This window comes from Loxodonta africana, chromosome 5 (genome assembly GCF_030014295.1).
Source record: "Loxodonta africana isolate mLoxAfr1 chromosome 5, mLoxAfr1.hap2, whole genome shotgun sequence".
NCBI lineage: Eukaryota > Metazoa > Chordata > Mammalia > Proboscidea > Elephantidae > Loxodonta > Loxodonta africana.
In genome coordinates this window covers 95819855-95833044 of record NC_087346.1, presented here as the reverse complement: position 1 = coordinate 95833044, position 13190 = coordinate 95819855, and the positions used below count along the sequence as shown (strand labels likewise).

General features: G+C 37.8%; 1 protein-coding gene across 1 annotated transcript in view; it reads left to right on the top strand.

Annotated features, from left to right (window-relative positions):
* ADGRL3 (adhesion G protein-coupled receptor L3) overlaps window positions 1-13190 on the top strand; it is a 561722-nt gene that overhangs the window by 126924 nt on the left and 421608 nt on the right. The gene's annotated exons all lie outside the window — the stretch shown is intronic.

Here is a 13190-nt window from a genome sequence, read left to right as displayed (position 1 = left end):
AACAAATCTGTCTTGAAAGAAGTACGACCAGAGTACTCCTGAAAAAGAAGGATGGTGAGACTTTGTCTCACATACTTTGGACATATTATTAGTAGGAATCAGTCCCTGGAGAAGGACATGATGAGTGGTAAAGTAGAGGGTCGGCAAAAAAGAAGCAGACCTCAATGAGACGGATTGACACAGTTGCTGCAACAATGGGCTCAGGCATAACAACGATTGTGAGCATGGTGCATGACTGGGCAGTGTTTCGTTCTGTGGTACATAGGACTACTGTGAGCTGGAGCTGACTCAATGGCACCTAACAACAATGATGACAAAAACTAATTATTGTGTAACATGGCTGTGTGCAAGGCTTGTAATTGATTTACTTAATAAGAATTCTTGAATATAAGTACTATTATTTTCTCATATTACATTATGAGAAAACTCACACAGAGAGGTTAAATAAATTGGCCATAATCACATAGCTACTGAATAGTGAGGCTTGGATAAAAAAAATCTAAGCAACCTGATCCCACAGTCTCTATGCTCTTAGCTGCTATCCTGCACTGCCCATTTGATGAGTCAGGCTGTCCTACCCTACTACTAGTTCTTCTACTACTATTACTACTGCTACTACTACTACCCCTACTTCCACTACAGTGGCTGAATGATTGGTAGTTCAGAAAGAACGAATGCTTTAGTTTCTTTGACAAAGTGTTGAAATGCAGGCTTTCTTGGGAACGATGTGGTTTACTCACGACTACATTTATTGAGCAGTTTCGTTTGACATTATCCAATTTGTTTGACATATTAACCTCCTCACTTGGAAAGTTCCAATGTGGTTCCCTAGAATGAAAGATGGTTGGTTCTTTTTGCCTCAATTATTCTTTCCTTTTTGGGGGGTGTGAGGGGCAGGGTAGTGGTCATCTCTCAAAGAGATACCTGTAAAGAGCTGCTTTGCCAAAACCCAAGTTTTTTTCTTATTTCAAAATATGCTTAGAGATAGCTCTGTTTAAGAATCTTAGTATATTTAGAAATCTTTTGGCACTTCCTTAAAAAGTTAGAAATAGAACTACTGTATGACCCAACAATTCTACTCTTCGGAATACACTCTAAAGAAATAAGAGCCTTCACATGAACAGATACATGCACACCCATGTTCATTGCAGCACTATTTACAATAGCAAAAAAGTGGAAACAGCCAAGGTGACCATCAATGGATGAATGGATAAATAAATTATGGTATATTCACACAGTGGAATAACACACAATGATTAAGAACAATGATGAATCTCTGAAACATTTCATAACATGGGGGTATCTGGAAGGCATTATGCTGAGTGAAATTAGTCAATTGCAAAAGGAAGTATATTGTGTGAGACCACTATTATAAGAACACTAGATAAAGTTTAAACACAGGAGAAAATATTCTTTGATGGTTACAAGGGTGGGGAGGGAGGAAGAGAGATATTCACTAACTAGATAGTAGACAAAATTTTTTTTAGGTGAGGGGAAGGACAACACATAACACAGGGACAGTCAGTACAACTGGACTAAACCAAAAGCAAAGATATTTCCTGAATACAACCAAATGCTTTGAAGGCCAGAGGAGGAGGGATGGGTGTCTGGGGACCATCGTTTCAGGGGACATCTAGGTCAACTGGCATAACAAAATGTATTAAGAAAACGTTCTGCATTCTACTTTGGTGAGAGGCGTCTGGGATCTTAAACACTAGCAAGTGCCATCTAAGATGCATCAATTGGTCTCGACCCACCTGGAGCAAAGGAGAATGCAGAACACCAAAGACACAAGGTAAATATGAGCCCAAGAGACAGAAAGGGCAACATAAACCAGAGATTCCATCAGCCTGTGACCAGAAGAAGTAGATGGTGCCCGGCTACCACTGATCACTGCCCTGACAAGGAACACAACAGAGAATCCCTGATGGAGCAGGAGAACAGTGGGATGCAGCTCTTAAATTCTCATGAAAAGACCAGGCTTAATGGTCTGACTGAAAGTGGTCATGGTCCCCAGACCCTTTGATAGCCCAAGATTGGAACCATTCCTGAAAACAACTCTATAGACAGGGATTGGCCTGGACTATAAGATAGACAATGATGCTGATGAGGAGTGAACTTCGTGGCTCAAGTAGACACATGAGACATGTGGGTGACTCCTGTGTGGTGGTGAGATGAGAAGGAAGAGGGGAACAGGAGCTGGTTGAATGGACACTGGGAATACAGGGTGGAGGGGAGGAATGTGCTGTCGCATTGAGGGGAGAGCAGCTGGGAGTGCACAGCAGGGTTTGTGTGGCTTTTTGTGTGATAGACTGACTTAATTAGTAAACTTTCACCTAAAGCACAGTAAATAAATTTTAAAAAGAAAAGAGTCTTAGTTAAAAAAAAAAAAAAAAACTAGGCTTTGCTCTTTTGACGGTATATAAAACCTTCAGAGAATAACTGCTGCCACCTGGTAGTGGTACTTTCTGTTTACATAGCACCTATTCCTACAAAGCAAATACGACCTTGCATCCATGAAAGCCTCTGAGTCTCAGTGATATGAGACCTTGCCACTGTACTCAACTAACAAATCTATGCTGAGAAGACAAATGAGACTTTGGTGAGAATGATGTACTTTTCATACCAGCAAGGTGAAAATTAGGGAAATTTACCATATACAGATGGACACTCTTTGGTAACCTCTTAGGCTTAAAAGTGCTATGGAGATCAAAAGAATTTGTTTCATTTTATAGAGGCACAACCTGTAACACTCAAATGATGGATGCTTTTGCTGTTAGAAATTAGTAGGGAAAAATTTATATCTTCTTGGTGATATAGTGAGATTTATTACTTCTGTCCTCATTATTACTTAACTTTGTAGCATTGCATTTGTAGTTTAACAACATAAATCTTTCCTCTTAATCATTCAAAACCATTAATTGTTAGTATCTAAAGTTGTCCTATGTATTCTTCTCCATTTTCTAAAAATTTCAAATGATTTGGATTCATCCAAAAATCATAATGCAAACTGCCAAAATTTGAGTCATTTGCATAGAACATGTGTCCTAATTGTATCCATGTGTTGGCATGATATTCTGCAGAGGATAATTCTAATCAATTCTATCTAAACATTCTGGATTTCCCATCAATTACTATGCTAAGTCCTTGACAGAATTCCTGCCAGTCATTGGACAAATGCCTCCCAGTACTGCCAATTTAACACCCCAGAGTGAGAGCAACATGACAGATCTCTTCATCTATGTATTTTGCATACCCTGCTTGTTTAAATGTAAAAGATTACTCCTGTGAGGTATGTGCTTGAAGGCTATTGTACTTTTCATGAAATTTTATGTACTGTGTAGATTGGAACAGTATATAATCCCAGTTTTCTAAAATAAATTTGCCATTACAATTCTTATATGTTTATACTTATGTAATTTTTCAGGCATACATTCAGTATAACATCATGATACTTAAAGGCGAACTATTTTTTTCACTATTGACGTTAAAATTTCATGTATGTAATATTATTCAAGACATTTCTGTTTTAATCATAGGTCTTTTTACAGCAAATAATAGAAACTTGGTAAGCACTAGCTTAAACAAAAAAGAACATTTTTTTGGAAAAATGCTATGATGTAGACTGACCACATTATACTGGAACAAGGAATTATAAAGATATTAACTAGATACTGTCAAATCAATTCTGACTCACGATGAACTCATGCGTGCGAAGAGTAGATCTGTACTCCATAGGGTTTTCAGTGGCCTATTTTTCATAAGTATATTGCCAGGTTATTCATCTGAGGTGCTCTGAGTTGACTGTAACCTCCAACGTTTGAGTAGCAGCAGAGTACATTAACTGTTTGCATCACTCAAGGACTCTATAGACGCTGTTGTGTGCCGTTAAGTCTATTCCAACTCATAGTGACCCTATAGGCAGAGTAAAACTGACCTGTAGTGTTTCCTACGCAGTAATCTTTAAAGGAGCAGATTGCCAGGCCTTTTCTCCCACAGAGCTGCTGGGTGGGTTCAAACCACCAAACTTCCAGTTAGCATCTGAGCACTTAACCATTGTGCCACCAGTGTTCCTTCTAAAGAGATTTCCCACTGCCCTCCAGTTAATTACGACTCACAACAACCCTATAGGGCAGAGTAGAACTGGTTCATAGGGTTCCCAAGGCTGTAAATCTTTACAGAAGAAGACTGCCACATCTTTCTCCTGTGGAGCAGCAGGTGGGTTCGAAGTGCCTACATTTTGGTTAGTAGCTGAACACTTAACCATTGTGCCATGAGGGTCCCTTTCTAAAAAATATTAGGGACCCAGAAAGCTACATTTCTTTGTCTGTTTCTCTCTCTAATTCTGTCTTTATTTACCTGTTTTCTCTGATAATCTCTCTCTTTTTTTCCTCAATGTCTTCTGTATCTTAAATGTATCTTACTGCTAAATCGTGAAAATGACCAAAAAGATCACATAGAAATCTTGTATACATGTCCATAGTTTAAAAAACCAGCCAAAGATGGTTCTCTAAATTCCTGGGAAAGAACATTTCAGTTACATTGTAAATTTTAATGACAAAGTGGACTTGTGGCTATGTGCAAAAAGCATGTGACAATATGGAGTATTTTTATACATAGGGTAGATAGATGGTAATTCTCAGAGAAAGATGGATAGACACTTCAAAAATGTATACATACATCATCTTTTAGAGGGTGCCTTAGTTTAGTCATTAAACTATTATGGTTAAAAAAAAGGATGACTTACACTTTTTGCTTCAACATTTTCCTAGCCTAAATATTTCCAAAAGCTAAATATTTACTGAATGATTGATTAAAAGAAGTGTTGGCAAAGGATAAAGAAGGACACTACATAATGATAAAAGGGACAATTGACCAGGAAGATATAACCATACTAAATATTTATGCACCCAATGACAGGGCTACAAGATACATAAATCAAATTTTAACAGAACTGAAAAGTGAGATAGACACCTCCACAATTATAGTAGGAGACTTCAACACACCACTTTCAGAGAAGAACAGGACATTCAGTAAGGAGCTCAGTAGAGACACGGAAGACCTACTTACAACAATCAACCAACTTGACCTCATTGACTTATACAGAACTCTCCACCCAACTGCTGCAAAGTATACTTTTTTTTCTAGTGGAAATGGAACATTCTCTAGGAGAGACCACATATTAGGTCATAAAACAAACCTTTGCAGAATCCAAAACATCGAAATATTACAAAGCATCTTCTCAGACCACAAGGCCATAAAAGTAGAAATCAATAACAGAAAAATTAAGGAAAAGAACTCAAATACTTGGAAACTGAAAAATACCCTGCTGAAAAAAGACTGGGTTATAGAAGACATTAAGGAGGGAATAAGGAAATTCATAGAATGAAAACACTTCCTATCAAAACCTCTGGGACACAACAAAAGCAGTGCTCAGAGGCCAATTTATATCGCTAAATGCACACATACAAAAAGAAGAAAGAGCCAAAATCAGAGAAGTGTCCCGACAACTTGAACAAATAGAAAGTGAGCAACAAAAGAATCCATCTGGCACCAGAAGAAAACAAATAATAAAAATTAGAGCTGAACTAAATGAATTAGAGAACAGAAAAACAATTGAAAGAATTAACAAAGCCAAAAGCTGGTTCTTCAAAAAAATTAACAAAATTGATAAACCATTGGACAGACTGACTAAAGAAATACAGGAAAGGAAACAACCTGAATAAGAAACGAGATGGGCCACATCACAACAGACCCAACTGAAATTAAAAGAATCATATCAGATTATTACAAAAATTGTACTCTAACAAATTTGCAAACCTAGAAGAAATGGATGAATTCCTGGAAAAACACTACCTACCTAAACTAACACAATCAGAAGTAGAACAACTAAATAGACCCATAACAAAAAAAGAGATTGAAACGGTAATCAAAACACTCCCAACAAAAAAAAGCCCTGGCCCGGCTGGCTTTACTGCAGAGTTCTACCAAACTTTGAGAGAAGAGTTAACACCACTACTACTAAAGGTATTTCAAAGCATAGAAAATGATGGAATACTACCTAACTCATTCTATGAAGCCACCATCTCCCTGATACCCAAAACAGGTAAAGACATCACAAAAAAGAAAATTACAGACCTATATCCCTCATGAACATAGATGGAAAAATCCTCAACAAAATTCTAGCCAGTAGAATTCAACAACATATCAAAAAAATAATTCACCACGACCAAGTGGGATTCATACCAGGTATATATATTTTTTTTTTTTAATGCAAGGCTGGTTTAATATTAGAAAAACCATTAATGTAATCCATCACATAAATAAAACAAAAGACAAAAACCACATGATCTTATCAATTGATGCAGAAAAGGCATTTGACAAAGTCCAACACCCATTCATCATAAAAACTCTCAGCAAAATAGGAATTGAAGGAAAATTCCTCAACATAATAAAGGGCATCTATACAAAGCCAACAGCCAACATCACTCTAAATGGAGAGAGCCTGAAAGCATTTCCCTTGAGAGTGGGAACCAGACAAGGATGCCCTTTATCACCGCTCTTATTCAACATTGTGCTAGAGGTCGTAGCCAGAGCAATTAGGCTAGACAAAGAAATAAAGGGCATCCGAATTGGCAAGGAGGAAGTAAAATTATCTCTATTTGCAGATGACATGATCTTATACACAGAAAACCCTAAGGAATCCTCCAGAAAACTACTGGAACTAATAGAAGAGTTTGGCAGAGTCTCAGGTTATAAGATAAACATACAAAAATCACTTGGATTCCTCTACATCAACAAAAAGAACATCGAAGAGGAAATAACCAAATCAATACCATTCACAATAGCCCCCAAGAAGATAAAATACTTAGGAATAAATCTTACCAAAGATGTAAAAGACCTATACAAAGAAAACTACAAAGTACTACTACAAGAAATTAAAAAGGACATACTTAAGTGGAAAAACATACCTTGCTCATGAATAGTAAGACTTAACAGAGTAAAAATATCTATTCTACCAAAAGCCATCTATACATACAATGCACTTCCGATCCAAATTCCAATGTCATTTTTTAATGTGATAGAGAAACAAATCACCAACTTCATATGGAAGGGAAAGAAGCCTCAGATAAGCAAAGCATTACTGAAAAAGAAGAAGAAAGTGGGAGGCCTCACTCTACCTGATTTCAGAACCTATCATACAGCCACAGTAGTCAAAACAGCCTGGTACTGGTACAACAACAGACACATAGACCAATGGAACAGAATTGAGAACCCAGATATAAATCCATCCACATATGAGCAGCTGATATTTGACAAAGGTCCAGTGTCAGTTAATTGGGGAAAAGACAGTCTTTTTAACAAATGGTGCTGGCATAACTGGATATCCATTTGCAAAAAAAAGAAACAGGACCCATACCTCACACCATGCACAAAAACTAACTCCAAGTGGATCAAAGACCTAAACATAAAGACTAAAACGATAAAGATCATGGAAGAAAAAATAGGGACAACGTTAGGAGCCCTAATACAAGGCATAAACAGAATACAAAACATTACCAAAAATGATGAAGAGAAACCAGATAACTGGGAGCTCCTAAAAATCAAACACCTATGCTCATCTGAAGACTTCACCAAAAGAGTAAAAAGACCACCTACAGACTGGCAAAGAACTTTCAGCTATGACATCTCCGACCAGCGCCTGATCTCTAAAATCTATATGATTCTGTTAAAACTCAACCACAAAAAGACAAACAACCCAATCAAGAAGTGGGCAAAGGATATGAACAGACACTTCACTAAAGAAGATATTCAGGCAGCTAACAGATACATGAGAAAATGCTCTCGATCATTAGCCATTAGAGAAATGCAAATTAAAACTACGATGAGATTCCATCTCACTCCAACAAGGCTGGCATTAATCCAAAAAACACAAAACAATAAATGTTGGACGGGCTGCGGAGAGACTGGAACTCTTATACACTGCTGGTGGGAATGTCAAATGGTACAACCACTTTGGAAATCTATCTGGCGTTATCTTAAACAGTTAGAAATAGAACTACCATACAACCCAGAAATCCCACTCCTCGAAATATACCCTAGAGAAATAAGAGCCTTCACACAAACAGATATATGCACACCCATGTTTATTGCAGCTTTGTTTACAATAGCAAAAAGCTGGAAGCAACCAAAGTGTCCATCAATGGATGAATGGATAAATAAATTGTGTTATCTTTACCCAATGGAATACTACGCATCGATAAAGAACAGTGACGAATCTGTGAAACATTTCATAATATGGAGGAACCTGGAAGGCATTATGCTGAGCAAAATTAGTCAGAGGCAAAAGGACAAATATTGTATAAGACCACTATTATAAGATCTTGAGAAATAGTATAAACTGAGAAGAACACATACATTTGTGGTTTCGAGGCGGGGAGGGAGGGAGGGTAGGAGAGGGTTTTTTACTGATTAGTTAGTAGATAAGAACTGCTTTAAGTGAAGGGAAAGACAATACTCAATACATGGAAGGTCAGCTCAACTGGACTGGACCAAAAGCAAAGAAGTTTCCTGGGTAAACTGAATGCTTCAAAGGTCAGCGAAGCAAGGGCGGGGGGTTGGGGACCATGGTTTAAGGGGACTTCTAATCAATTGGCAAAATAATTCTATTATGAAAACATTCTGCATCCCACTTTGAAATGTGGTGTCTGGGGTCTTAAATGCTAACAAGAGGCCATCTAAGATGCATCAATTGGTCTCAACCCACCTGGATCAAAGGAGAATGAAGAACACCAAGGCCACACGATAACTAATAGCCCAAGAGACAGAAAGGGCCACATGAACCAGAGACTTACATCATCCTGAGACCAGAAGAACTAGTTGGTGCCCGGCCACAACCGATGACTGCCCTGACAGGGAGCACAACAGAGAACCCCTGAGGGAGCAGAAGATCAGTGGGATGCAGACCCCAAATTCTCACAAAAAAACCATACTTAATTGTCTCACTGAGACTAGAGGAATCCCAGCGGTCATGGTCCCCAAACCTTCTATAGGCCCAGGACAGGAACCATTCCCAAAGACAACTCATCAGACATGAACGGGACTGAACAGTGGATAGGAGAGAGATGCTGATGAAGAGTGAGCTATTTGTATCAGGTGGTCACTTGAGACTGTGTTAGCATCTCCTGTTTGGAGGGGGGATGGGAGGATAGAGAGAGTTGGAAGCTGGCAAAATTGTCACGAAAGGAGAGACTGGAAGGGCTGACTCAGTAGGGGGAGAGCAAGTGGGAGTATGGAATAAGGTGTATATAAACTTATATGTGACAGTTTGACTTGATTTGTAAACTTTCGCTTTAAGCTCAATAAAAGTTAATTAAAAAAAAAAAGTGTTGGATGGTAGACATGCCATGCATCAATTAATGTTGATAATTCCATTATTTTCCCATTTCCCAAGCTAAAAACTGTAGCAATTATCTCTGACTAGTTCTTCTAGTCATGACTATTTATCTACACTCAGTTTTGCTGCTGTTATTTTTTCACCATGCTTAATGAATTTGCACCTTTGTCAATATTTCCAATGGCATCCACCTAATCCTAACTTCACCTAGATCAGCACTTTCTAAATTCTGTTTTGTGAAATAGTCATATCCAGTGAGATATTAATTTGTGTTCTGGGAAAAAAAATTAAAAAAGGTTTCTAAGGTCAAATAAAGGAGCCCTGGTGGTGCAATGGTTAAATGCTGACCACTAACCGAAAGGTAGGCAGTTTGAACCCACCAGCCACTCCACAAGAGAGACTTGGCGATCTGGGTTCTAAAGATTACAGCCTAAGAAACCATATGGGGCAGTTCTGTTCAGTCCTATAGATCACCATGAGTTGGAATCGACTCAACCACATACAACAAGAACAACAACAACAAAAACCCAAACCTGTTACCGTCGAGTCAATTCCGATTCATAGTGACCCTGTAGGACAGAGTAGAACTGCCCCATAGGTTTCCAAGAAGCTCCTTGTGTATTTGAACTGCTGACCTTTTGGTTAGCAGCCAGAGCTCTTAACCACTATGCCACCAGCGTTTCCAAAAACAACAAGAAGGTCAAATAAATTTGGGAAAGCTGAATAGTCTATCACCTCTTGAAGATCCACAGTGCAGAATGCCATACAGTAAAGAGACCTGTTCAATGTTGATTAACTCAGGTTTTCTTTAAAGCATTTGTTGTGGATTGAATTGTGCCCCCTAATAATATCTGTCAACTTGGCTAGGTCATGATTCCCAGTATTGTATGATTGTGTACCATTTTGTCATCTTGTGTGACTTCCGTATGTGTTGTAAATTCTATCACTATGATGTAATGAAATAGACTTAAAAAAAAACCCAAAATCCGTTGCCATCGAGTAGATTCCAACTCATAGCGACCCTATAAGGCAGAGTAGAACTGCCCTATAGGGTTTCTGAGGAGCTCCTGGTGGATTTGAACTGCTGACCTTTTGGTTACTGCTGACCTTTTGGTTAGCAGCCGAACTCTTAACCACTAGGCCAATCTTTTTTAAGATATAGAAGAGAGAAGCAAGCAGAGAGACATGGGGACCTTGTACCACCAAGAAAGCAGTGCCAGGAGTAGACCATGTCCTTTGGACCTGAGGTTCCTGCACTGAGATGTTCCCAGGCCAAGCAAAGACTGATGACAAGTACCTTCCTCCAGACCCAACAGAGAAAGCCATCCCCTGGAGCTGGCACACTGAATTCAGACTTCAAGCCTACTGGACTGTAAGAGAATAAACTTGCCTTCATTAAAACCATCCACTTGTGGTATTTTTGTAACACTAGATGACTAAGGCAGCATTTGACCAATGAATGCTTTTATCATGGAATACCTATTGGTATCTCATGAAACTCTGATGTTCTATAGATCAGTGTTTGGGAAATGCTGAGGTAGGCTGTTAGAAGGGATTTCCATTTCTGTGTTTTGCTTTTCTAGGTCTTACCATTGTCTACATTGCTGTTGAAATATTATCATAAAGTAGCACCATGCAATGGACATATAGAAAATGGTCACTAAAGTCTGTTAACTAGACTAATTACCTATATGAAGAAGAAAATGCTTATTTAAAATAAGTAGCCCCTTATAATAAACTCAATTTAGTTTTAAATAGAGCAATTCAAATGTAATTTATAATCAAATACTATTTTATTTAAAAACTAACCATTATTTGCATACTAATATCACCTAAGTGCTTATAAGGAAAACACGAGACAGAATATATAGGCAGCTTCTTACAACACATACACCAAAGATAAACAAATGCTAGTAGTCTATGAGTACAAAACAGCTATTAATTTTAATAACTGATTTATTCATGTTTTTATTTGCCTGTATTTAAATTTATTATTTTATTTAAAATGACAAATATTAGGAAATAAGTTTCATTTTTTTTTATTCCTGCCAGTTCCCTGCCCCCCGAAAATTATTTTTGTCTACTAAAGATATCAAGGCCGTAATAATTTTTGTAAAGTAAAATGTCTATATAATATTGTGAAAGTCACATTCAGAATATCTATTGAGTCTTTAAATCTCCATGAGTGTTTGCTTTTCTTTCAAGATAATGAAAGGAAGCAGTAGTCATCATCAAAGCGTATATTGTTTAAAAATCAATGAGGTAACTGCTCTCTGTGTTGCTCTTTCCACTTTAATTTTTTTTCCCCATGCCTCAAAGCTTAGGAGGAGCCTCTTTGTTCAGCCTTTAGATGTACAGTCTGGTGTCATGCCTGTTAAGTCCATGATAAAAAGTGAACTAGCGTTATACTCTATCCTAGATACTGGCCCTTAATATTGTATACCAGGAAGCGAATTATTATCTCCCTTTTCATAGCCTCATTACCCCAAACGATGTTTCTGTTCTTGTGCTTATCTAAGGATGGAACAGGAGTAGATGCCAGTGCACTGAGGGAGGGTATAAGAACTGAGAGGAACCCTGCATGCACTCTGGACTTAGACTGAGTACAAGGAAGTTCCCCTATACCACTGGAGCAGGGAAAAGAGAGCTGAGATACACATTTGAGGTGTCTGATGATAGACATGGAGAACTAAGACAAAACTGTCAGGCACTAAAACCCCAATACCTATTAGAGAATAGTTATGATTTCATCCTCAAGATATATGGCTGAGGTGAAATTAATTTAATTAAGACAACAACAAATCCTAGACTCATCTAAACTACACACTATATTGATTCAATCAGCTATACTAACAACCTGTCTGAACAAGAGATGTGCCCTTTTTCTCTGTGTAAACATTATTTATCTCAGTCCTTATTTTTTTTAAACATATGCTCATATTCATTCAAAAGTTATAAAGCACAAAAAATCAATAAAATATGACCCATTGCCAAGAGAGAAAAATGGCAATAGAATCAGACCCAGAAATGACAAAAATATTGCAATTATCAGACAGGGACTTTAAAATACCTGTGATAAATATGGAGCCCTGGTGGTGCAGTGGTTAAAAGCTCAGGCTGCCAACCAAAAGGTCTGCAGTTCACATCCACCAGCTGCTCCTTGGAAACCCTATGGGGCAGTTCTACTCTGTCCTATAGGGTCGCTATGAGTCGGAATTCACTTGGTGGCAATGGGTTTGGTTTTTTCATGATTAATATCTTTTATTTAAATTAATATTTTATTACATTTAGGTGAAAGTTTACACAGAAAATTGAATTCCCAATTAACAATTTCTACACAAATTATTCAGTGGCATTGATTACATTTTTCATGATGTGTCATTATTCTCATTCATTCTGTTCTGGTTATACCGTTTCCAGTACTCTACTTACCCTGCCCCTTTAGCTTCTCATCTTTGGTTTAGCATAATTTCTGACCATTTGGTCTCCTGTAGATGATTTTTCTCAAAGAAGTTTGTTACTCATGGGTGAATTCTTTATTTTATGATCCAATCGGTTATTTATCTAAAAAGTGACCTCATAGGATAATTTCTGTTTAAGGTTTAAAGAGTATCTCAAGGTGATAGTTTTGGGGAGTCCTCTACTCTAAACTGGACCAGTAAGTCTGGGATTTTTAAGAATTTAAATTTTCTTCCATGTTTCTGTCCCATTCTATGAGAATTCATCTACTGTGGCCCTGATCAGAGCATCCAGTAGTGGTAGGTGGGCACTGTCTAGTTCTTCTGGTCTTAGG